General features: G+C 33.9%; 1 protein-coding gene and 1 non-coding gene across 2 annotated transcripts in view; both read right to left on the reverse strand.

The window, feature by feature from the left end:
• The window catches only part of Fam120c (family with sequence similarity 120C), a 362539-nt gene that overhangs the window by 31576 nt on the left and 326425 nt on the right, over nucleotides 1-4538 (reverse strand). The window lies entirely within an intron of this gene.
• On the reverse strand, nucleotides 276-382 carry LOC111814430. Its single transcript, XR_002819424.1, has one exon. It is a non-coding gene; the product is annotated as a U6 spliceosomal RNA (small nuclear RNA).

Below are 4538 nucleotides of genomic sequence, written 5' to 3' on the forward strand. Positions count from 1 at the left end.
AGTGTCTCTGCTTTAATGTTTAGATCTTTAATCCATTTTGACTTTAGTTTAGTGCATGGTGATAGACCTGGGTCAAGTTTGAGTTTTCAGCATGTAGAGAGCCAGTTTTTCCAGCACCATTTGTTAAAGAGGTTATCTTTCTTCCACTGAGTATGTTTGGCCACTCTGTCAAAGATAAGGTGGCAGAGTGTGTTCGTAGGGGCTTCAGCATCTTCCAATCTATTCCATTGATCCTTAGGTCTATTTTGTTGCCAGTACCATGCTGATTTTATCACAAAAATATGGAATGCTTCATGAATTTGTGTGTCATCCTTGCACAGGGGCCATGTTAATCTTCTCTCTATCGTTCTAATTTTAGTATATGTGCTGCCGAAGCGAGCACTGAACCAAAACTCTGAACAAATGCATTTAACAGATATCTGCAGTGTTCTATCCAATAACAAAACACACATTATTTTCAAAAGCTCAAGAGTCTTTCTCCAAGCCATAGAAGATACCAGCCCATAAAGTATGTTAAAGTAAATGCAAAAGAATGGAAATTATCCTATGCATATTCTTGGACTATAATGCAACGAAACTAGAAATCAACGGCAAAAGAAAACACAGAAACTATGCAAACACATGGAAATTAATTTATACCCTCTTGAATAAACAGTGGGTCACACATGAAATTAAGCAACAAATCAGAGAGTTTCTACAATCAAATAATGATGCCACTATGATATACTAGAATCTGTGAGACACAATGAAAGCAAGCCTAGGAGGAAAGTTTATATCATGAATCCCCACATCATAAAAACAATAAGCTCAAATAAGTAACATAATGATATACTTCAAAACTAGAGAAAAACAAGAATAATCCAAACCTAAAGCTAGTACAAGGAAGGAATTTATAAAATCAGAGCAGAAATTAATGAAATTGCGGCTTAAAAAAATACAAAGAAACAATGAATCAAAGTGTTGGTTCTTTGAAAGTTTAAACAAAATACATAATCTCTTAACCAGTCTTACCAAAATAAGACCCAAAATCATGCAAATAGAAAAGAAAAAGGCAAAATCACAAAGGATTCTGGTAGAGTTCAGAAGATCTTTGGTAAGTACTTCTTTTTTTTTTTTTTTTTTTTTCCATCTTTTTGAGACAGGGTTTCCCTATGCAGCTCAGGCTGGCCTTGAGCTCACTTTGTAGCCCAGGCTGGTTTCAAACTCACAATGATCCTTCCACCTCAGCCTCTCAAGTGCTGGGATTACAGGCATGTGCTGTGACACCCGGCTACTCTGAGAACATATACTCTAATAAAATATTGTCAAACAGGCTACTGTGGCTTTTCCTCATAATAGCCCACCCCGTATCCTTCAGGGTGTTTTTTTTTTCCTGTTATTTTTCCCTGTCTTTTTGTCTTCTGTTCCTAAGTTTACTCTGCAGAACCAGTTGTTCCCCTACCCTTCAGTTTTCAAATAAAATTTGCCAACATTAAAAGAAAGATATTGGAAAACAGTGTAACAAATCATGAAAAAAATCATACAACATGACCAAATAATATTCATGCTGGGGATGTAGGGATGGTTCATACTACTTAAACAAGAAAGGGCCACAATCACATGATCCTCTTAATAGATGCAGGAAAACCAAATATATAAAGTGTAAAACATAATTTTATTTCATTAGGACAGAGAGAGAGAAAGAAAGAGAGAATGGGATCATTATGTACTGCAAAGATGTAACAATAAAAATGCAAAAAGTTTTAAAAGAAAAAGCAATCAGGAAAGAAAAAAAACGTTTCTAGAATCAAATGACAATGAAGGCACAGCAAGCCAAAATCTATGGGACATAATTTAAGTAGTATTAAAAGGAAGTTTATAGCTGTGAATGGACACATTAAAAGAAAAGAGAAATCCCAAATAAATAATGTTGCATCTGAAGATCCAATTAAAGAAACAGCAACTGAAATTTGAGTACAAAGAAATTATAAAAACCAGAGGGAAATTAATGCAATTGAAACTAAAAAACAAGGGATCAATGAATCAAAGAGTTCTTTGAAAGCATAAAGAAGATGATAAAAGGAAAAATACAAAAAAAAGAAAGAATACTCATATCAATGCAATTAGAAGTGACAAAGGAGAAACCACAATCAGTACCACCAAAATATAGATTATAAGCAACTACTTTGAAAATAAAGTATTAGCAAACAATGCAGTAAATCATTAAAAAGATCATAAATTGTGACCAAGTCAGCTTCATCTCAGGGATAAAATAATGGTGTAACATCCATAAATAAATGCATGCATCAATTACTGCATTACACCACATGAATATAATCAAGGTAAATAATATTACTTGATGATCTAAACAGATGGATGAAAAGACAAAAAATCCAACAGGATCAAACTCTAACAAAAGTATCTACAGAATGACCCTACTTCAGCTTGATAAAAGCCATTTATTACATATCTACAAGAACAAAATAATAAATGAGGAAAAACTCAAAATCATCCTTTCTAAACTCAGGAACAAGATGAGAGTGCTCACTATCACCACTCCTCTTCAACATAGTGCTTCAAGCTTCAGGCAGAAAATCAGGTAAGAAAAAGAAGTAAAAGGGATAGATGAAGATTATATATATATATATATATATATATATATATATATTTGAATTGTTTATATATAATTCAAATTCTAATTGCAGATGATATTACTTTTTACATAGAAAACTTGACCAAAAGATCACTAGAACTTGTAAACTAATTCAGTAAAGTAGCAAGATACATAATAAAGACACAAAACTCAACAGCATTTCTGTTATGAACCCACTAAGAAAGAAACTAGGAAAACTATCCCATTTACAATGTCAAAAAATCAAATACTGTGGTTGGAATAGATATACAGCTACATTCTCTTAATTCAATGAATAGAAGGATTTGTTTTAATAGTATTTGTAAATAGGACATCATGTCTGCATCTTGTACAGCAATTAACCACTAGGAAGACAGTATGCAATGTGTTAATTATTGAATCTGTCCTACTAATTTGATTTGAAACTGTCTCATTGCTATTTGTCTCTCAATAAAATTATGGAAAAAATCAAATACTGAGGAATTAACCTAATTAAGAAAGTAAGATAACTGTATAATGAAAACTCTGAAAAAAGAAATTGAAGAAGACATCAGAAAATGGAAAGAGATCCCCAGTTCCTGCACAAGCAGAACAAGTATTGTCAAAATGGTTATATTACCAAAAATAATAGTAAATTATTAATAATAGTAAATTAATAACAGTAAATCTCTGACTTACGAACATTTGAGTTGTGAACTTTCATAGATACCAATGCATCTCACATTATGAACACTGGTAGGTGTGAACAAATCATGGAAGTAGCTCACATGTCTGCCAGGCATTGTCACAACTGTGGTGCTGTGTGCTTACTGTATAGTGAGATATTTTACAGTAAGTAGTATGGTTGTAAACCAGAGCCCAGGATATCCAGAAGCAAGAGTTAAAGCAGTGGTGATGTGGAGGGGACAGCTAGGAGGCACAAAGCAACATACATTGTATATTTGTGTCAAAAATGTATAGGACTCACTTTGTCAGACTTAGAAATGAATCCAACTTACATTCTCCTGGAGCAGAATTCATTTGCAAGTTGGGGACTTATTATTTATGGATTTACTGCAATGTCAATAGAAAATACTAAAAGCATTCTTCACAGGACTAAAAAAACTATCCTACAATTTATATGGAACCAAGGCTGGGTATGGTGGCACATGCCTATAATTCCAACACTGGGAAGGCTGAGTGAGGAAGATCACTGTAAGTCTGAGGCCAACCTTAACTACATAGTGAGACTTTATCTCAAAAAGAAAATTATATGAAACCAGAAGAGAACAAGAATTGCAAAAGCCATCCTGGGCAACAAGAGCAAAGCAGGAGGCATCACAATTCAGACTTTCAAATTATATTGCAAAGCTACTAATAAAACTGTATAGTACTGCCACAAAAAATAAAACTGATATAAAAACAACCTCTGGCAAATTCAGCCATATTATCTTTGACAAAGGGCCCAAAAGCATACTCTAGTGAAAAGATAGTCTCTGAAACATATGGTGTTAGGAAAACTGGTTATTCACATGCAGAAGATAGAATCTAGCCTCATATCTCTTACCTTGTACTAATATAAAATCAAAATGGATAAAACATATAGATATTAAAACAGAAATACTAGGGCTTGGCATGGTAGTGTATGCCTGTAATCCCAGCACTTGGGAGGCTGAGGAGGAAGATCATTGAGTTTAAAGCCAGCCTGGGCTAAATAAAGAGTACAAGGCCAGACTTAATATGCAGTATGATCTTGTCTTAAAACAACAAAACAAACCCAACCCAGAAACACTGACTTGAAAACCCTTGAAGACATGGGCATAGGCAAGGACTTTCTTGGTAAGAACTCCAATGGCAAAAGAAGTACTATAACTCCAAGAATTGACAAACAGATTATATCAAATTGAGCAGGGTGTGTGTGTGTGTGTGTGTGTGTGTGTGTGTGTGT

This window comes from Octodon degus, unplaced genomic scaffold (genome assembly GCF_000260255.1).
Source record: "Octodon degus isolate 3935 unplaced genomic scaffold, OctDeg1.0 scaffold00314, whole genome shotgun sequence".
NCBI lineage: Eukaryota > Metazoa > Chordata > Mammalia > Rodentia > Octodontidae > Octodon > Octodon degus.